A 22,729-nucleotide genomic window follows, 5' to 3' on the forward strand; every position below is an offset into this window, starting at 1 on the left:
AGAGAGTGGGAGACACAGACACAGACACACAGACACACACACACACAGAGATCTTCCATCCATTGGTTCACTTCCTTCACTGGGCCAGGCCAAAGCCAGGAGCCAGGAGCTTCTGGGTCTCCCATGTGGGTGGCAGGAGCCCAAGTATTGGGGCCATCTTCTGCTGATTTTCCCAGGCTATTAATAGGGAACTGGACCAGAAGTGGAGTAGCCAGGACTAGAACAGGCACCCATATGGAATGCCAGAACTGCAAGCGGTGGTTTTACTTGCTATGCTACAACACCAGCTCCCATGTAAATATTTTTAAAAAAATATTTATTTGGGGGCCGGCACTGTGGCATAGTGGATGAGGTTGCTTCCTGCAGTGCTGGCACCCCATATGGGCACTGGTTCGAGTCCCGGCTGCTCCACTTCTGATCCAGCTCTCTGCTACGGCCTGAGAGAGCAGTGGAGGATGGCCTAGGTCTTTGGGCCCCTGCACCCATGCGGGAGAGTCGGAGAAGGCTCCTGGCTCCTAGCTTTGGATCGGCCCAGCTCCTGCTGTTGCGGCCAGTGAACCAGTGGATGGAAGACCTCTCTCTCTCTCTCTCTCTCTCTCTCTCTCTCCTTCTCTGTAACTCTGTTTTCCAAATAAATAAATAAGTCTTTAAAAAAACACTATTTATTCGTTTGAAAAGCAGAGAGATAGAGAGCTCCCATCCACACTGGTTTCCTTCACAAAGGCTCACCATGGGCAGGTTGGCGCAGAGCGGAAGCCGGGAAGTGGAAATCTAAACCAGCTCTCCCATGTGAGTGGAAGGGCCACACTGCTGTCTGTCAGGGTCTGCATTAGCAGGAAGCTAGAGTCAGGATCTGGAGCTGGAGCAGAGAAACAAACCCAGACCTGACAACGCAGGACAGGGGCATCTCAACCACTAAGCCAAATGCACCCTACAGGTTTTTTTTTTTAATCTTTAAGTTTTTAATCTTTAAGTTTATTTTAATCTTTAAGTTTATTATTTCTCATGGGAGACCAGGAGAAAGCACCTAGCTCCTGGGTTTGGATCGGCGCAGTGCGCCGGCCTTAGCGGCCATTTGGGGGGTGAACCGACGGAAGGAAGACCTTTCTCTCTCTCTCTCTCTCTCACTGTCTAACTCTGCCTGTCAAAAAAAAAAAAAAATAGAAGGTGCCTTACATGAAGTGCATGACTGACCCATTGCATTGTGCCCCCCCCCCCCCCCCCCCGTAGAACCCACCCTGCAGCTCTCCACCCTTCTGTGGGGGTTCAGCCTGCTCTGTCAGCCTGATACACAGCTGTCACCCTGGGCCGTGGTAGACCACATGTTAAAGCATATTCCTGCTCCTTCCTGGATGTGGATTATATTTCTGTGACCCATTGATAGCTGGCTTAGTTGTGTAACTTGCTTTGGCCAATGAAATATGAGCAGCAGTAGCATGTGTGTGTATCAGTTCCAAGAAGCAGTTGTAGGGCTCCCTCTGCCTGGATGCCTGTCAATATTTGGGACAGAGGGGGGCTACCCCCAACCAGGAGTGCAGCAGCAGCGGCACCAGCAGAGTCACAGCCAACCCACAATGGACATGTAGCAAGCAGCAAAGCTGTGTGGATTTGAAGTCACAGCCTCGCCTAGCCTATGGTGTCAAGGACACATAGCTTATCACTGTGGCCTGTCTATACTGCCTGTTGCCAGAATCTGAATAGCATGTCCTCTCAAAATGTTTAAGTTGAGACCTAAGCCCAGGTGATAACGTTGAGGTAGGGTCTTCAGGAGGTGATGGAGCCAGGAAGCCCTCGCATTCATGAATGGGATTCATCCCCTTCCACGGGCGGCCCCTGTGCCCTGTGCAGACACACAGGAGGTGCCTTGCTGGCTGGCGCCGTGGCTTACTAGGCTAATCCTCCCCCTGCAGTACTGGCACCCCAGGTTCTAGTCCCGGTTGGGGCGCTGGTTCTGTCCTAGTTGCTCCTCTTCCAGACCAGCTCTATGCTGTGGCCCAGGAAGGCAGTGGAGGATGGCCCAAGTGCTTGGGCCCTGCACCCTCATGGGAGACCAGTAGGAAGCACCTAGCTCCTGGCTTTGGATCGGCGCAGTGCGCCGGCCTTAGCGGCCATTTGGGGGGTGAACCGACGGAAGGAAGACCTTTCTCTCTCTCTCTCTCTCACTGTCTAACTCTGCCTGTCCAAAAAAAAAAAAAAAAAAAAAAAAAAGAAGGTGCCTTGCATGCGTCTGCCGGCGCCTGATCTTGGACTTCACAGCCCCAGAACTGTGACTAATGTGTTTCTGCTGTTGGTAATCTACCCCGTCTAAGGTGTTCAGTTATGGCAGCCCAAGCAGAGTGGAACAGCTGCTCTGTTCCTAGTTTTTCATTCTTACTTAATTACTTATTTATTAATCTCTTGGTTTGATGAAACATAACTCATGCTAGTTTACTAGGAAGCGGTACAATGGTAATGTTTTAAAAATTATTGCATAACTAAAATTTCTTTACCTTCACATTATTTAGATAGTTTGGGTATAGATTTCAATTGAGAATTACTTTAAAGCTTTCTTTCTTTTCTTTTGGAGAATTACTTTGAGAATTTAGAAAGTGCTGTTTATTTTCTAATGCTCTTGAGAAATCTGATACCATTCTGAGTCTCACATTTTGGAGAGGATTTTAAATTAGTAAAAACTTTTATTTATTTTCATTCATTCATTCATTCATTCACACAGAGAGATCTTCCATCTGCTCATTCACTCCCAAATACCTGTAACAGCCAGAACTGGCCCAGGCAAAAGCCAGGAGCTGAGAGCTCAATTCAGGTCTCCCACATAGGCAGCAAGGACCAAATACCTTGAACTACTAGCTGTTGCCCACCCAGGATGTGCGTAAGCAGGAAGCTGAAATTCATAGCAGAGATGGGACTTGAACCCAGACACTCTGATATGGAATGTGGACATTCCAAATGGCGTTTTATCTGCTGTGCCGAGCACCCACCCTGGGATTTTAATTTTAATTCCTCTTCTTTCCTGGGAGCGTTCAAAGCCCTTCCTCATTCCAATGTGTTGAGGTTTTACTGAACGTAGCCTACCCTGAGTCTTTTCTCATCATTTCTTCTGCACGCTTTCAATCCTGGAACTCAAGTCTGTGCCTTCTTGGACATTTTTTAAAATGTAAGATTATGTCTTTGAAAATTCTCTCTCTTCTGTTGTATCTGCCTGTATTTAGTATTAGTCAGATGTTGGATAGCTTGGGTTAATCCTGACATTTCATACTTTCTGAACCTTTTCCTACTCTTTGCTAGTTTATACAATATTTCTTAATTTTCTCGTCTTTCTGCTGAATTTTCTATCTTAGCTGTGTTGTTTAAATCAAAGTAATAACTTGCAGGATCGTACAGAGATGACTTTGAAGATGCAAACTTATGTTTTGTCTTAAAATTTTTATGAACCTGGAGATCATTGGTTTGGTGCCTCCCACCCCCAGTCCCACCCCCATCTTGACAGATGACGATGATGGTTTCCGGAGTGGAGAAGTTCATACCCTAGCTAACGAAGCTGCAGGCCTTCTTCACTCCAGGCCAGCTTCTTTCCATCCTGATGTTGTGCCTTTTTATCCTATCATAGTTGAAACTTTGTTCAATTCTAGCTGACTTTTGAAATCGGCTACTCAGTGGAGGTAAGTGATGAAGGTTGCTGTGAGCATCCTGGGACAGCAGGCACCCAGTGTACTGGGGGTGAGCGCCATTTGGAGTGGGTGCCTGAGAGTGGCCTCTGCCTCTCGTTTGCACTGTGCCTTTGACAAGTCATTGCGTCTCTCTAGACCTGCGTTTCCTCTTCTGTGGACTTAGGAGGTGGGAGAAGGTCCTGGTTTTTCAAACTCAGAGTGAGGACTGATGGTTTTGCGGAGGGGGCCGAAACAGGGAAAGATGGGGCTGAGGGCCCTCCCTCTACATCTGTCTGACAGTTCTGCTTGGGTCTGCTTTATGCAAGTCTTATTGTTTTCATGTAAACCGTATTGCTACAGGAATGTTCTGTGACTGAATATTCAAGCATAAATGGACCAAACTTCTGTATTTTTTTTCTCCCAGCATTGTGCTTTCCTGGTACTCCAATTAGAGATGTTCATTGAGACTCGCATTTAGACAGGCTCAAATTTATATGCCATTGAGCTCTCTGGAGTTCCTATAAATTAGGATGCACATCAGGATAATTACCATTCTGGAGTTGTAAGCATTGGAATACAAGTCAATGTTTATAACCCCCTTTCAAACCAATTGTCTCGCTGCAGACACGGTCACTCAATACATATTATTGAATGCTAATAAAACAGGAAACTCCATCCTGCCATTTTCCTGATTAGATAGGACTGACAGGTTCAAGACAAAAATCTCAGCATTGTTCTGCAGGCCCCTTCTTGCTTCTTCTCTCTGTAGAGCAGCCAAGTCTGGATGCTGGGTCAGGCAGGCCACAGACTCCTTGGCTCTGAGAGGGACAGGACTGACCAGCCTGCCATCCCATGCCCTTGAGAAGGGAACTGGTCTACTGCTGCACTCACCCATGTTTACTAATCATTAATGGAAACAACAGAAGTAGGCCAAACACTGGGATCAAATGATGGGGCTGAGAATGAACAGATCAGTGTCGGAGGCTGGGACTAAGGAAGTCAAGTGGATCCCTCCAAGGCTTCAAGAGTGGGTTGGTCCAGGTGCACCTGCTACTGACCTTGGGGGCCCAAGGCAGACTTTGGCTTTGGAATTCCTTGATGTCAGAATTACCTTCCTGGAGCTGACATCATGGCACAGCAGGTTAGGCTGCCACTTATAATGTCAGCATCCCATATGGATGCTGGTTCGAGACCTGGCTACTTCACTTCAAATCCAGCTCCCTGTTCGTGTGCAGGGAAAGCAGGAGAAGATGGTCTATGTGGTTGGGTCCCTGCCTGCCATTTGGGAGACCGGGATGGACTTCTAGGCTCCTGGCTTCCGCCTGACCCAGTCTGGGCCATTGCAGCCATTTGGGGAGTGAACCAGCTGATGGAAGATTCTCTTTTTCCTTGTAACTCTGCCTTTCAAATAAATAAATAAATCTTTCAAAACCAGACAAATGAAAGGGTCATCTTCCTAGAAAGCCCTTAGAGATGACATAGTGGAAGTTCTTCATCATCTACACGGACACCCCTGTCCATGGTCACCTCCAAGTCAAAGTTTCGTTTCTCCTAGTCTACATTTGTGTGGTCCCAGGAAAGGGAGTGGTACTTCAACTTTGTAACTGGCAGGTTTCCTTGAAGATTTGCCTCGAAGAAGGTGAGGGGATTTTTCTTTTTCTTTTTTTTTAACTTTTATTTAATGAATATAAATTTCCAATGTACAGCTTATGGATTACAATGGCTTCCCCCTCCCATAACTTCCCTCCCACCCACAACCCTCCCCTCTCCCGTTCCCTCTCCCCTTCCATTCACATCAAGATTCATTTTCAATTCTCTTTATATATAGAAGATCAATTTAGTATATATTAAGTAAAGATTTCAACAGTTTGCACCCACATAGAAACACAAAGTGAAACATACTGTTTGAGTACTAGTTATAGCATTAAATCACAATGTACAACACATTAAGGACAGAGATCCCACATGAGGAGCAAGTGCACAGTGACTCCTGTTGTTGACCCAACAAATTGACACTCTAGTTTATGGTGCCAGTAACCACCCTAGGCTCTTGTCATGAGTTGCCAAGGCTATGGAAGCCTTTTGAGTTCACCGACTCTGATCATATTTAGACAAGGTCATAAAAGACAGAGTGAGGATAGTAACCAATGATCCTAAGAGTGGCATTTACCAGGTCTGAACAATTATACAGCATTAAGTGGGGAAGAGGACCATCAGTACACACAGGTTGGGAGTAGAGCCATTGGAGGTAGAGTAGAGGTTATGATTACAAAGGAATGAGGCCCAAGTGCTCTAGACAGGGTCTAGAACAAAGGACAGAGTCATTATTAGAGGAGCTAAGAAAGGTGCTGTCTAAGCTACAATTAAGTTTTCTGATTGAGAGGCAAATAGAACCTGACAGAAGGGGCTTGATAATAATCTGGTGGGCTTTAGGCCTTGTAAGTTAAGAGGCCCAGCCCTATCTATCTCTTCACATGGGGTACATCCTAAGGGAGGTGTGAACCTCCTAGGGGAAGGCACTCTGTTGACTTTCATTACTTAGCTGGCCTGGGAGGAGAGCTGGCCAGGTAAATGCAGGTGGCATCCCAAACAAGAAATTTATAGTTCTGCCTGCAATGTTGCTGACCGTACTTGGCCGTCCCCTCAGCTGCAGTGGTCACTTTGGAAGCTGGGCTGAGTGAAGGGCTTTTCAGCTTAGAGCCAATAAGATCTGTGGCTCTGACCTGGGCATCCTTCGACTCCAGGGCAGGTCCATTTCCAGTGATCCAACTGTTGGCAGAGCTGCCAGGGCTCTTCACAAGTTGACTTCTGTTGAAGCCCAGGCTTACCACATTGAAAGCCACTGCAGTGGACTGGCCTGTTGGGTCTCCTTGAGGGCAGATCACTGTACAGATCAGCCATTAATAGGCCTGCCACCCATTGCTTCTGATGCCTAGCTTTCTTTTCCTCCTGGTTTTTGTTAAAGCAGATCAGAGGATGCAAGTCAAGGGAGTGCCCATGTCCCATCTCTAATCTTCGGTGGCCTGAACTACAAGTCTATAGTCACAGGCATGTTCTGTAGTAGTTTTTCTAAGGTAGACAATGCCCATGAGGAAAATTATATTCTCACTTTAAAACTTTCTTTCCCTTTGGTCTGAAAGGGAGGTTTTTTTCTACTTACTGTTTACTTCGCTGATGGCGAAGTAAATCTAGCTATGAGATTATTATTTAAGCTCTTATTTTGGCTATGCTATTACAGAAAAATGTTAGCCTCTCTTTTATAAGGTCTAAAGATTAAATTGTGCGTCCTACAGATTCCTTCATAATAGAATTAGTTTCCTACCTTGAAGAGAATAGAGAAATGAAAGAACAAGTTAGGCTTAGAATAGAGAAATGAGGGAGCAAGTCCTAGATTGCTTGCTGACAATAGCAATATCACATGAATACTTAGCAAACAGTTTCAACCATTAGATAACAACTTAAGAAAACATTTACCAGAAGGTCCAATGCCTTCTATAAATTTTAAAAATCATGTCTTTGAAAACACCTCTTAAATATCTAACATGGTGTAGTTTGTTTAACCAGTAAACTTAAGCACAACCATATAAAATGTTTTTAGTTTCTTTCTACCAATAAGTATAAAACGTATGATGCAGAGATTCAGGTCACATGAATTAAAATGTATCTTTGATTAATTTTAGCAGCTTAAATTTATGGACAATCTTATCTATAAGCCATTTAAAATAAAAGTCTTAATAAAATTTTCCCATGTGGACATATAATATGTACACACATATAACATAACATAATAGACCAATATAGCAATTTTAATAATAGCTTTTAAACTCTTTAACTCTTTTTGTAGATTGCCAATTGATTTGAATTGCTTTTTGTTTTTAGTAACCTCAGTTAACCATACTTTCTCTCAGTTGGTACTGTTAATACATAATTGGCTTCATCTGTTTACAGAGCCATCCCAAAGTACTGAATACAATAGAAGTGGCTGGAAAAAGTCCATAGGAACCTATAGGAGGACAGCTAAACTCAGAACCAACAATGCTTTAGTTTTATGAGCAGCAAATCATATATAACCGTGGATTACAAAAGACTTTAAGTTGCCATGTTTAAAATTATAAACTCATCAACCAGTAAGAGGCACTTGCTTACTTCACAGTATTTTTGAAAGCACCTGTAGGATTTTACAAGTATTTAACCCTTTAGACCTCTGGGGCTTTCTCATTAAGATAACTATCATGTCTAGTAACACAAGATCATTAGACTTTTTAATTCTCAAACATTTGTATTAATAACATTTTCCATTATAGAAACTTAAAGTCTGGTACCACATCACATCTTGACAGTACTTCTAATATAATCCAAATAGCCTGATTAGTTGGCGTCTCTATAAGATGAGAGACATAGGTCCTTCAATTTTTTTCAGTTGGGTCCAAACTGGAAAAACCAAAGTCCAAGATTTACTGGAAATTTTAGAGTCCAGATTGTTTGGAACTTTGATTTTTTGAATGCCTGTCAAGAATGCCAAGAAGGCTCAAAATCCAAAATATCTGGTTGAAATAAGATTCCTTAAAATCATGACATAACATAGACCAAATTTGATCATTGTTACAAGGTGATTATTCAAATCTTTGAAAATAAGCACATATTTAAATAACCCATAGCTCTTAATAAACATTCAGCTGTTTTTGAACAATTAGAATTTAACAGACATCAAGAGAACATAATAGATTACTTTAACACATTGCTTTAACAGAGCATCAGAGTTTAATTCTATGTCAAAGAGAAATTGAGCTTCCTGTGATCTTTTGCTGTGAGGTTTCCTTCCTTTACCTTCTTTCATATCGATGACCATGTTTTTGTGTTTCTGTGTGTAACACATCTTTAAGCATCTTTTGCAGGGCAGGACGAGTGGCAACAAATTCTTTCAATTTCTGTTTGCTATGAAAAGTCTTAATTTCACCTTCATTCACAAATGAGAGCTTTGCAGGATATAATATTCTGGGCTGGCAGTTTTTCTCTCTTAGTACCTGGGCTATGTCTCGCCATTCCCTTCTAGCTTGTAGGGTTTCTGATGAGAAGTCTGCTGTGAGTCTAATTGGAGATGCTCTGAGAGTAATCTGACATTTCTCTCTTGCACATTTTAGGATCTTTTCTTTATGTTTCACTGTGGTGAGTTTGATTACAACATGTCGTGGTGAGGATCTCTTTTGGTCATGTTTATTAGGGGTTCTATAAGCTTCCTGTACTAAGATGCCTCTGTCCTTCTCCAAACCTGGGAAATTTTCTGCTAGTATCTCACTAAAAAGGCCTTCTAATCCTTTCTCCCTCTCCATGCCTTCAGGAACTCCTAGAACCCGAATGTTAGGTTTTTTAATAGTATCCTGTAGATTCCCAGCAATATTTTTTAGATTTCTAATTTCTTCTTCTTTTCTTTGGTTTGCCTGTTTCCTTTCCTATTCTCTGTCTTCTAAGTCTGATATTCTCTCTTCTGCTTCGCCCATTCTGTTTTTAAGGCTCTCTAATGTGTTTGTCATTTGATCTATTGAACTCTTCATTTCATTATGATTTCTCGTCACTATCTCAGTTTCCTGTTCTACTAGTTGTTTCATTTCATTTTGATTCCTCCTTAATATTTCATTTTCACGAGAGAGATTTTCTATCTTGTCCATTAAGGATTTCTTTAGTTCAAGAATTTGTTTTTGAGAACTTCTTAATGTTCTTATCAATTTTTTGAGATCTGCTTCTTGCATTTCTTCTATCTCATAATCTTCATAATCTTGAATTGGGGTGTCTTTTTCATTTGGGGGCATCATAGTGTCTTCCTTGTTCTCGTTACCTCGGTTTTTGCGTTTGTTGTTTGGCATGTTGGAGATATTTGGTTTCTTCACTGTGGTGTTTTTTCTTGTTATACTATGGCTCTATATTAAGTGGACTGTCTGCTTTCAGTGGAGTCTTAGAGGCTTGAGATGAGTGTGGCCTGAGAGCTGTGTTTGGTTCTTCAGGGTTGAGGGTGTGCCAAAGGTGACACTCCCAGGTTAGGCGTGGTAAATCTCTCTTTCTTTCATTCTTTTTTTTTTTTTTTTTTTGATTTAAAAGGGAAGTAATTCCACACAGCTGAACGGAATTGGAGGTAGTTAGCAGGCGAATGATATACCCACAGGAGCCAGAGATTGGAAGCTCTTTCCCAAGGACCACACAGGGAATCTGTGCTGCCCTCAGTGTGGGCTCCAATTCTCCTGCAGTCTCCCACTGGGTTGCCAAGTTAGATCCTAATCTCCTGTTATTTCGCCACCCCCCCAGAGTCAGGTGTTTCTGCTAGGCTCAGGGCCGGTGCAGACCTGAGGTCGCCCTGCTTATGACGCATGTCCAAAATGGCACCTGCTCTTTGTCTTGCTCGCCTTTGAGAGGTGAGCGGAGAGAGAGAAACTCGCGTCCCTATCGGTCACTTTTTTTTTTCTCTCTCTCTCTCTTCTAGTTAGCCTGGTGAACTTTTCCCCACGGAGTTTCAAGCCTCGTTCCCTCTAGTCTCCTATTTCTGCTTGCCTGCTGGTGTCTCGGGCTATTGAGGTTCGGCTCACCTTGCGTTCCAGCGCTGGTGTGTTGAGTCTGCTGCTGGTGTCCCGAACTTGGGCTCCCATGCTCTCCACGCAGGTCCACTGTGAATCACTAGTTCCGGAAGAGTTTCCTCTGCTGTTTCTTCCCCTACTCTTGCTTGACCCTGCAGTATCTTCACTTTTATTAAACTGTCTCTTCCCGGACTATCAGTGTGCTCCCTTCCTATTCCGCCATCTTGCCGCTCTCCGTGAGGGGATTTTTCTACTGTGGGCCATTGCTCCGTCAGTGGAAGCCAGAGCTCCACGAGCCACACCCAGACCAAGCCCTTTGCATGATGACTCTGGCCTCCACTCTGGGCTGGGGACTTGAGAGAATATCCAGTGCGCAAAGGAGTTCCCTTCCGCCTTCCCTGATTCCCGGCCCTCGCCAGCCTGTGCCTGTTGGTAAGTTTATATGGAGTTGAAAATAACACCACCAACACACCCCCAAAACACACAGTCCTTCGACCACGGTGTTTGTGCTGTGCTTACAGCCGATCCCTGGCGGAGCACCCTCCTCACAGGTGTCCCCGATTTCCGTAAATACTCACGGCATTAGTGAGCAGCCACCAGGGGCAGGGGAGCTTTCCCAGCCTCCCAGGTCTCCTGGGCTGCAGATCAGATAAAGCCATCACTGGCCTCTAGGGCAGTTCAAGAGGGGCCACTGTCCTTGTCCTCTACAATCCTTGTGGGAGAGCAATTGCCCTTGAATCCTCCATACCGTCCCTAAATTGACAATTTCATTTCCCTCCCACCCCGCCCCCTGCCCCCAAGATCTGCTGAAGCCAGGAATGGAAGGTGGAGGCAGGATAATAGGTGAGTTCCATCCATCCATCCATCCGTCAGCGATAATGGTCGCAGACACTCATGTCGCCATTGTCTGCGCTCCTCCGAGGATGCAGGCTGGGGGCCTGGAGTATTTACACTGCCTTTGTGTGCATGTGCTTTTAAAATCGGTCCTGTTTACTTTCCTGCCCTGGCCCAGGCTGTTTACCACCTTTGGAGGGGCCAGGCCACTAAGTCAACACGCATTAAGACCCAACATCAAAATGTCATAATGCGAGTGAGCAGAATTCGCAAAGGCCAGGGACGTTGGCTGCTCTGTTGGGTCCTGTTTAGTCTGAGGGTAATGAAGAGCTCACAGATGACCTGATTTCATTAAACTAGGTCAGACTCAGCTGAAAAGCGGCGATGACTCTCACCCAGTTACACAGCGCCCTCCCCCCTCCTCCCCTTCCCTCCGCCCCGGCCCCCCGCCCCCACCTGGGGGCCTGAATGCTTTCTGGGAATTAATGCGGAGTTTTGTCAATACAGTAGCTAAATCTCCATGGAATAATCGGGCTTCTCCCTTCGGCTTCTGTTTGTGCAGCGGCGAGGCCGGGCATGGGAGAGAAGGGGGTGCACCTTAACGTGGGACCGTTGGTTGGCTCTGGAGCCAAACACTGTGAGTTACAGCATCTTATCTGAGGGCTGTATTGACGGAAGTAGCTGAACTGACTCACAGCGTGGCTATCGGGCACACAAGGCTTTCAATGTGTCCGGCCTCAGCAGCCACACTCATGCCCTCTGTATCCCCAGTGAGCTGCTGGGGCGTAGGAGAGGGACCAGGCGGGGTGGAGGCTGGGGGTGGAGGCAGGAAGGAGAGATGTCTGCAGGCTGGGGGGGTGGGAGGGAAGGAGGGGCTGGGGTCTTTCTGCCCCCCCTGTTCAGGGAAAGATTAGATCCACAAAAGGCATTGCAGGCAGGCAGAGTTCAGTCTGTCCACCCAGGAGAAAGCCTAACAACGGGAACTGGGCCAGAAGAAATACCTACCAGTTTTATTTATTGTTGTATCTGAACACTTAATAAGCATTTATCTTCTACAAAATGTTAATAGCTTGTTAGTAGCTATTTAAAATAATAAAACCCATACATTGAAAGAAAAGCACCCCTTTTATTTCCTTCTTAAATAGCTACAACGAATAGAAATGTGTGAGCCCTGTGGCCACCGCACATCTGGGATTGTGGGGTCTGACGAGACACCACCAGCCTCATTTCCTGGCCTGCACCGGTTTTCATACTTTATGTACGTGTTATCACTGCAGTCACTCAAACCCAGCTTTGCAAGGACAGATGTCATTGAAGCGATGTTGCATAGGTCATGCCGAGAGAATGAACCATCTTGAGATCCTACAAGGGTTCGTCCAGTGACTGTTGGGAACTGCTCCAAGATGCACACCATGTGTCAGTGTTCCTGTGAGTCTCCCATGCCCTCAGGGTGTCTCTGCACCCAGTTTGGGGATCATAGGCCTAAACGTCGTGGATCCAGTGAGGGACGGATGGAGCTGGCAAAGCTAAGCCTCCGGACAGCTGTCTGAATTCCTAACAGTGGTTCAGGTGTCACCGCTTTAGGAGATGGTGAACTTGGATAAGCCTGGGGGTTCAGCTGAGCTGTCAGCTGGCCTGCTCCAGCTGATGGCTTTGTGGAACCACCATGGCCTTCTGGCAGGTGTTCCAGACCAGAAACAGCAGGGATGGCGGCCATGAGTTACCTGTCTTACCCACATTGTCCTGGAAGTGTCACACATAGAGACGGAGGCAATGACGTAACGCAAGGGGAGCTCGAACCATGCCTATGTTGAGAGACCTCTCCAAGCCAGGCCACGGCGCAGAGCAAAGGAAGTTGTTTTCCACTTGAAATCAACCATCTTTCACTCCCCCTAGTGTGACCTAGTTAGGGTGACATTTTATAGGAATTGTAAAAAATTAAGACGAGTCCACCCCATTTCCAAAGGAAAACTATTTTTTTTTAAATAAAAAATGCCATTGAGATTTTGATAGAGATTGCATCGGATATCTTTGGCTACTGTGGACTTTTTAAAAAATTATTATTTTTAGATTTATTTATTTGAAAGGTAGAATGACAGAGAGAGGAAAAGAGAGAGAGAGAGAGAGAGAGAGAGAGAGAGAGAGAGAGAGAATCTGCTGGTTCACTTTCAAGTGGTTGCAATCTGCAGGGGTGGGCCAGGCTGGAGTCAGGAGCCAGGAACTCCATCCCAATCTCCCACATGGGTGCAAGGGCCCAAGCACTTGGGCCACCTGCCACTGCCTTCCCAGGTGCATTAGCAGGGAGCTGGATTGGAAGTAGAGTAGCAGGGACTCAAACCAGCACTCTGATATGGGATGCTGGCAGCTTGACCTGCTGCACCACAATGCCAGCCCCCAAAAACTTTCTTGGAACTCCTGAGGTTCAATGAGCCCAGCACGTTCATGTGTTTTTCAAAGCAGCTTCTTATTTAGCTCAGAATTTCACACGTGACCTCGGCAAGGTCACCACATAGCCTTAGTTTCTTTAAATAGAGTCCCGAGGTAGTCAAAAGGCATTATTTTTCTCCACAGTTACTTAGCAAATTTCACATGAAAGAGGGAACACACGTTCAATAAGAGTTCATCACCTTCCAGAACTAGAAAATATGGCCCAATTTCTCTTTCTCTCTCTCTCACTCTCATAACTCGCAGCCAAGACAATAGGAGTCACATGACATGACAGAGAAATTGGGCCAGTTAAAAATAGAAGGCGCCCTCCGCCAAGTTCATTAGAAAGTTGAAGTTTCATTGTTGATTGCCGATAATTTGTCTCTGCCTGCCACATGGGTGAGGGAGGCGGCAGCCCACAATCGCAGGTCCTGTAAGCTGGAGCCCCCATCATCCCGTCCCGTCGTCCTCTGGTTCCCTTTCCCGGTCTCCCAGCTCCCAGGCAAAGCCATCTCTGGGAGCAGCTTTGGCTCTGGGAACGCTCTGGTTGGCCTCTCCTCCCGCCCCACAGAGGTGCTCAAGGCCAGTTTCCTTCATGTACGTGGCACAGCCTTTGTACCTCTGCACTTGCTGGCTTCTGAAGATGGTCCTGATGCTCCTGTGTGCAGAGCCATGGTCTGCAAGGAGCTGCGCTGAGACCCACACGTGTTACCAGTGGAACCGAGTCCTCCCTTAGCAAACCCACTATGCCAGGCAGCGCATTCGTCCTTGGATCTAGCAAGGCCAATGACAGACACTTGCAGGTCCCTTAGGGTTCCCAGAGCAGATTTCAAAGGAAGGTCAGGCCAGGTCCAGAGCTCTGAGGCTGGGCTCCCACTGATAGGGCAACAGACCTCACATGATGATCTGCGTTCTCACCCTCAGTCTACAGTTGAGGGCCCAAGCAGCCAGGCAGTAGGGCTGGACACAGAACCCTTTCCTGCGAGGGTGGGCAATGCTTTGTCCTGGTCCTCGCTCCTGCTGAGGGAAGAGCTGAGCTCCACTGGATGGAACGTGCCGAGTGCTGGAGGCTGGGAGGGGTAGACCTGTTTAAGCCAGGCTGCTCTTCCTGACAGTAAAACACAAGCAAGGCTGGGCATTTGATGCAGCAGTTAACTTCCATCTTGGATACCTGCATCCCGTAGTGGAGCGCCTGGTTGGAGTCCTGGCTCCTTTGCTTCTGATCCTGCTTCCTGCGAATGAACCACCTTGGGAGGCACCGGATGATGGCCCAAGCACCTGGGTCCCTGCCACCCATCTGGGAGTCTCGGATTGAGTTGCGAGCTACTGTCTTTGACCTGGCCTGTCCCTGGCTGTCGTAGGAAAATGAGGACTAATGCCAGCGGATGGAAGATCTCTTTCTGTCTGTCTTTCAAATAAAATGAAAGTAAACAAATAAACATTAAAAGAGAAACAATACAGCCTTAGTGGTTCTGCTCATGTCCCTTCGTCTCCCTGATTTGGGGCCAACTGTGTGCAGAACAGGAGTCTGCAGGTGGATTCTCGTCTTGGCCTTACTGGGGCCACCAAGCTGTGATGTAGTCCCCTGCTTGCTCCCTCACCCATCAAGTCCCTCTGTGGGAAGCAGGTCAGACCCTGACCTTGGACACGCCTCCTCCTTGGGCCCGGCGGGATCGGGGCAGGGGGAGCAGGTCCATACAGCTGCTGAGACTGGACCTGGGAAGGGCCAGCCGCTGTGTCCTGCCTCACCAGTCAGGTAAGTGTCTCCCTCCTGGGGCAGGTGTGAGTGAAGAAAGTGGGGGAGAGCCCACGTGTCACCTCTTCCCTGTGGTCCCCTCCTCATCCACTCTCAGTGTGGCCCTGTTTGACAGGAGGAACCTCAGCTCCTTCAGCCATGGGCCCCCTAGCCCTTGCACCCCACTGTGCACACAGGGTCTCAGACAGTGCATGCTGACTGCCCGTGGGGGTGGCCGCTCCTAGCGGACCTGCAGAGCAGGGTCTCTGGGGCGTGGTGGCCCTCACAGCAGGTGCCTGGTCTGTCCTGAGAGCAGCTGGCCCCACCTGCTCCCCAGGTGGAGTTTCCAGCCCCAGCTCATACCCAGGGCAGCTTGTTCTTGGGACACACCCACCAGCCTGCACCTGGTGTTCTTTGGGGTGACTTCCTGGGGGCAGCTGGAGACAGGAGAGCCGTGGAGCAGCGGCACTTGGAGGGCGGGGTGGGCCGGGGGTGGGGACGAGGGTGCAGAGTCGCTAAGGTGTGAGGTTTCCAGGCACCGAAGCTGTGTCAGCTGCCAGCTCCCTGCGCTGTCTGGCAATGACGTCAGACCAGCTTTCTACTGGGGGATCTAGGAATCCCGCTTAGTGCTTGGGACCCACTGGGCAGAGGACAGAATCTGGAGGTAGCGGCAGGAGGTTCTGGTCACTTGCTCCTGGTTTTCCATTTCCTGCTCTGCCTCAGTTTCCCTAAATTCTGTGAATGGCCCCACCCTGACCTCTGCAGCCTCGCCCTTCCTCCTCCCTTCTCTTCCATGGACCTCAGGTAAGAAGGGGACCCTAGATCCCAGTAAGAGGGGACCCTGTGTTTTACAGAACAGGAACTGAGCCCCTCCCCCACCAAGGGGAGGAGAGGCCCCCTGGACAGTGTAGGTGCATGTAGATCTGTAGAAATTGCATTCCTGAGCCACGTGTCAGCGTGGTCCTGGCCTGGTGGTGTGTCCCGCTCAGAGGACGTGGCCCACAGCTTTACCCCTCCAGGTGTTGCCTCCTGTAAACGGGGGACATTCACTTGTTGTCAGAGGATGTCCCCACTGGCAAATGAGCCAGCATGTGGAAAGAGACTAGCACAGGCCCTGGTGTGCAATTCATCCATGAACATTATTTACGCATTTCCAAAGGGCAGCAGCATGGGGTCGTCAGGACATGTGTTCTGGAGCTGGAATGCTGTCGTGCTAATCCCAGCTCTGCAGTGCATGGCTGTGTGACCCTGGGTGGGTTCCTTTATCTCTCTGAGCCTCAACGGTCTCATCTATAAAATGTCGATAATGATTGCATCATGCCATAACGTTGATATGAAGATCGAATGAGGAATAAATGTGTTAATTTGCAAGAACAGTGCCTGGCACATAAATCCTCAATAAATGTTAGCTGTGATAATGACTGTTGCTACTGGCAGACTATGATGGTTATTGTGATTGCTGTAATTGTTACCCTGTTTCCCAGAACCTGGGGAGCCCTGCGGGGTGAAGAAAATAGAGTGTCTGCAGAAAGAATTAACGGACAATTCCCCCAGCTCACCACCACTAGGGATGTCCAGGGAGACATTGAATAACTAATTTTTTCTGATATACCAAAAAAAAAAAAAAAAAAAGGGAGGGGTTCCTACATGCAAAGATGCATCAGGCTGATGTCTCCTTGGAAGATGCCACATTTCAAACAAATTGTGAAGTTTTAGGTGCTTAAGTAAGCGTGCGAGGAGATACTGTACCTTCTTTTTAATGTTTTTCCCATTCATGCACTCAGTGCTGCTAGAACATCCTTTGTGTGTCAGACACTGCACAGGCACTGGGTTCCAGAGACAGAGGAAGGGCAGCCTTTACCTGAGACAGAGAGAGAGAGAGAGAGAGAGAGAGAGAGAGAGACGAGCCTTTGTCTTCGGTACAGGACATGGATACAACCGTGTAACAGGTGCAGTGGTTGCTTTTGGGGAGTTCTGCCCGAGAAGTCTTCAGAGAAGGAAAGCCACTTGTCCTGGGACTTGGAAGAGGAGAGGGAGTGCCAGCATCCAGGCAAGCAAGGTGAGAGGAACATTCCAGAGCATCTCCATCTTCTCCTCACCTCCTGGGGACTCTGGGAGGCTGGACGATATCAGAGCTTTGAAAGCCGCAAATGAGAAGGGTTAGTGATAGACCCTTTGCCAGGATGCCTCCCGGCCTTCAGCAAGGCTTCCGCGTCCACCTGGGGACTCACAACCCAAACTGAAGGATGCTATCAGTGACCCCAAAGCGGAGGGCTTGTGGCCCACATTCCCGGCCTCAGGAAGCTGCAGTGAGGCACTCCCTCTGTTTCTAAACTCCAGGTCCAATGAGACAGACCTGGTCTCCATTTCACCTCATCTTTGAGAAATGTCAAGAAAAGATCCGACATTGCTCCACAGCCACCCTCAACTCAGATCTATTCAAACCACAAGACGAGGTCAAAATCCCACCTTGAAAAACTTCTGGAATCCAATAGCTTCTATCCTCCATGCATCCTCGCACCCATTCCCACATCACAGTTGAGTCAGGTGTGAGTTTCAGTTTTAACCTGGGATCAGGTATTGAAGGCTGAGTGCCTGCCAATTATCTCTATAAAGTCAGGGCCTGAGACCAGAGAATAGAAGTAGCCCTCATTTCAGGCATGTGTGATTAGGAGAAAGGAAGGATTCAGGTGGGAGAATTGTGGGGAGGGGAGAGAAAGCAGAGCCCCAGGGATTATGTGTCCCCGTGGGCTTTGTTGCAGCCACCTGATCCTGCTCAGCCTGATCTGGTGACTCCAGGAGCTGTGCCAGTGTGGTTCAAGACCACAGATGGCTTCAGCCTGGTGCTGTAGCAAGAGCAGGGGATTTGGAGTCACTGAGACCTGGGCACGAATCCCAGTGGCTGCTCTGGTCAGCTCTGTGGCTTTGCATGGGTGACTTACTTAAGTCTCAATTTCTTTCCCTGTAGAATGAGGTCAGTAAAATACAGCTTGGAGAGTAGTGGGGATGGAACACTATAATGGAATTCAGGGACAGGGTTGACTACGCATCACGGGAGGTGATCAGTTGATGAGAACATATCAAGTAATGGGCATCCATCAAACACCATTGAGAGCTTGCCCCGTTGGGCTGACTGTTCTTCATTTTCACTGTCCAACCCTGAGTCATTCATTCACTCAAAGGATAGACGCTGAGTCAAACATGAGGATGCTCTGGGGATGCAGAATAGGACCAGTTGGCCAGCACCGGATGTCTGTGTGGGGCTCACACACTATGTGCCTGAAAACACTCATTCCAACCTCGTCCACCACACTGACACACTATGTGCATGAAGACACTCATTCCAACCTCGTCTACCACACTGACAGGTTGGAAGCAATCTGAAGGCCCAGCCCTAGCAGAGAGGTTAAGTGGGTGATGGTCGGTCCGCACAAGGGAGCGATATCGTGGCGCAACGTTGGCAATCGCTTATGTGTGAGGGTGACTGAAACAAGCAAGGAAGGAAATGATGAGTCAAGTCAGTCCTCACCATTCAGGGTAGCCGTGTTCTCGGAAGTTGCCTGTGAATACGGAATTAGTGAATTGTAAATCATTTCTCCTGGGAGAAACACAGGGTGAGTGCCATGCTGGGCTATAACACCATCATCTGTCAAGCAATTCGTAGCCTTATTTTAGTGCTTCTGCTTAAAGGCACCTGATCTGCCATCTCGTGTTGATCCATAACACGGAACTCAAGGCCAGTGCACGGTAAGTAGTGCCTGAATGAAGCCGGCAACGATGTGTATTTTCCCTGTAAGATACATCACAGCCCCCTGGTGCGCACTGCAGAGGGCTTGGGGGCCGTTTTAAGCAGCCAAATCACCCGCAGAAAGCACAAAATGCAAGAGACACAGCAATAAGTAGATGGCCAAGGGGCCCTCGCTCGCGAAACGAGAGCTGAAAGAAGACATTGATTGCTGCTGCGAGCGTGAGGGAGGGGCAACTCAAGTTGTCACCGTGATGTGCATGTCTGCGGAGGACCAGACAGCGCCACGATTTCTTCAGCCCCAAATCACAAACTCAGAAGCTACAAATAAGGAGTGTATATGTGTGGATGAGGACTGGAGATAATGTAGAAAAAAATTAAAACATTGGTCATGGGTGGTGGGTATTGTGGTGCAACGGATTGAGCCACCACTCCGATGCCTGCGTCCCAAACCAGAGTGTCTGGGTTCGAGTCCTGCCTCCACTTCCAATCCAGCTTCCTGCTAATGCACTTCCGGGAAACAGTGGATGATTGTTCAACTACTTGGGCACCTGTCACTCATATGGGAGACCCAGATGAAGTTCCTGTCTTCTGACGTTCATCTGGCCCAGCCCCGGCTGTTGCAGGCTTTTTGGGAATGAGACAGCAGATGGAAGATCTCTCGCTCTCTCTTTCTGTTGATCTGCCATTCAAATAAACAAAAATAAATAAACATTTAAACAATAAAACTGGTCATGAGATTAGAGTTGACACCTTTCTGTTTTAAAATCTTGATTAACACTGTCAAGTCTTTCTTCTTCTCCACTGAACAAGAAATACATCTCGGGGCAAAGGAACAAAGGGGGTAGGCACGTGGCCCGTAAGCCCCCTGCTCCCACCCAGCGTGTTCTCACCGCTCCGGTGGTGGGCGCAGTCATCATGGGACCAGAGCTCCAGGGACAGGGCCTCCACCCTGGGCTGCCCCATGCCAAGGCTCCCGGAAAGGCGGTGAAAACCTTGCTCAAAGCAGCCAAAATCACGCCGTTCCTGGCCTGCGCAGAGCTTGCGGCGTGGGCCACTGTGTTTCTGGTAGCAGTTGTGTCCCGTTTGTGTCCCATTGTGCCCCATTTGTGAGGCAGTCCCCGGCCTCAGCCCTATCAGAAGCTCCCACACACACTTCACTATGCCTTGATGGAAAAAAAAAAAAAAATACAGGGAAAACCAATAAATTAAACCAGCGCTGTTGATTTAACAGCAAGTCTTCCCCAAACTTGGGTTCTCTGGAGAAGAAAGATAAAAAACAAAGGAGTGGGACCATTGTCTGGAGCAGCGGTTAAGGAGCTGGGGTTGAGTCCCGGCTCCGCCTCTGGTCCCAGCTTCCTGCTATGGCCACACCCTGGGAAGCAGCTGGTGACAGCTCACCATGGATTTAGTTCCTGACTCCTTGCTTCAGCTTGGCCCAGCTCTGGCTGTGGTGGGCATCTGGGTAATGAATTAGGGGCATGGAAGATTGTGCTCTCTGTCTGTCTTTGTCTCTCTCTGCCTTTCAAATAAATAAATAAATAATTAAAAAAGAGTCCCTATATTCAGAAATAAAGCTTTAAATTACGTGAGAGGCCCCCATCTGTGTTCCTTCTACAGAGTATCTTACAACAAGCCAGCTCATCCGTGGACTGGACCTGGATGCCCCACTGGGTTGTTCTGTGGGGATCTTTGGAGGGAAAGAGCCAGAAGCTTCTCCATCAATCCTTGCACAGGCTAACAGAAGGATTGTCCTAATTCCTCACTCCAGGGACAGGAAATTCCAGGCCACAAAGGTTGCCCACATTTTTACCTGATTTGCCTGCAGATTTGAAGCTATGTGAATGGCTTGTTTGTCTAACTCAGCTCTACTCAAATCAATCTTTCATGGGTCCCCCCAGGAAAGATCACCTTGGGTCAAAGATCATAGGTCATCATGGTTCTCAAATACCTACCCATTTTATAAGAGCCCCAAAGTGGACAATTACCCAGAAATTAGTGGGGAACAAAAGCAAATGTTTCAAAAGACTAATTGGGAAAAAATGAGTACAACATGTGCACCAATGTTTCAAATGTTGCCTTTGTGGCTATCTCAATTAATTCGCAGTTTTTCTCCAGCTTGACTGTTAACAACACGGCCTGCGGTGGAGAGCACCTGCTGCCCACAGCGAGTGCCCTCACGCTGCCTCTAGACCGTTCCCGTATCCTTCCGTCTCCCACGCCCGTGAGTGCTCACACGCACAGCCCATTCTTGAACGTGTGCATGTAAAGTCCCGAGAGAATGATTTCCCTGAAGTCATTAATTCAGGGTTATTGCTAAGAAAAAAAAAAAAAAAACCAAGAAGGACTTTCCAAAAGCGCCACCGTTCGGCAGCCACGTTCTAAGTTCTTAGGGTGCAAATCTAGTCGTTCTGATTTAACGAAAAAGGAAAAGTGTTCCTAAAATCCAGCAGGAAATGAATCGGGACACTCAGGTTCTCAGAACGGCAGAATCCGAATAGTGAGCCAGGGCCTGTGGCGTGGCAGCTGGGAGCCGTGTGGGCCTGGCCAGTGGCTGGAGCAGGCTGGTTTGCATCTCTGCCTTGAGAGAGGGGGAGCCGTCCCTGGGCGCTGAGCTGCTCAAGCTTTGCTTCCCCAGGGTTGGGGCTTGATTTTTTGCTGAAAGGAAATCATGTTCCACCAGGAAACGAGTCCCCGTGGGGAACGAGAGGGCTTTTAGACGACAGCTTCTTTGAGGTGTGACCTCCGAGTGGTTGCGCATCATGCCGCATCATTTTCCCCTTCATCCCTTGCTTTATTTTTTTTAAACTGATTTATTTGAAAGGCAGAGTTACAAAGAGAGAGGGAGACACATACAGAGAGAGAGATTTTCCATCCACTGGTTCACTTCCCAAGCGGCTGCGGCAGCAACAGCCAGGACTGGGCCAGGTTGAAGCCAGGAGCCTGCAACTCCGAGTCTCCCATGTGGGTGCAAACCCCCAAGCACTTGGGCCATCTTCTGCTGCTTTCCCAGGCGCATTAGCAGGGAGCTGGATAGGATGTGGAGCAGCCAGGACCGGAAGTGGCGCCTGTATGTGGTTCTGGTGTTGTAGGCAGCGGCTTAACCTGTTACGCCACAGTGCTGGCCCCATCCCCTGCTTTAAAAATCAACTTGTAGCAACTTTGAAAACTTCTATGGTGAATTTTTAGAGCTCAGCTTAAACAGAAATCCATCTGTTAATATTTGTTTTGCTTGTCCTTTGTTAACCAAAGATTCTTGGGAACTTTCCAATGTAAAAAAAGCGACTTCTATCTGTGCTGGTGGGAGGCAGCTTCTGGGGGGGCATCTTGCTCCTGGTGGGGGAGGACACCTGGAAACAGCAGAGGCTGGCGACCCCTTCCCAGGGATGCTGCCGGTCTCTGGCCAGCAGAGTGAGGTTCCAGAAAGCCCAGGGCTGGCTCCACGGTGCCAATGTACTGCCTCCAACTGGCTGTTTATTCTCTCCATGTTGAAGAGGAAAGAAGCAGCTTTTGGAGCATCTATTCTGTGCCACCGAGCTGGGTGCCTTGCCGGTGTCCTGGAGTCTTTGCAACATTGTTGCAAAGGGAGCATCGTAAGCAGCCAAAAACTCACCTGGAGCCACTCAGCCAAGTGCTGAGCTCGGATGCAAGTCCTTGTGTGGCTTCTGCTGGGCCATGCTTTCCAGAAGCCTCGAAATCACCACTGACAACAGATAGTGTCCCTGGAAGCCCCCGGGTCGGGTGGGGTTTGGACGGGGGAGGTGGGGAGCAGCCAGAT

Source organism: Lepus europaeus, chromosome 13, assembly GCF_033115175.1.
Source record: "Lepus europaeus isolate LE1 chromosome 13, mLepTim1.pri, whole genome shotgun sequence".
Taxonomy (NCBI): domain Eukaryota; kingdom Metazoa; phylum Chordata; class Mammalia; order Lagomorpha; family Leporidae; genus Lepus; species Lepus europaeus.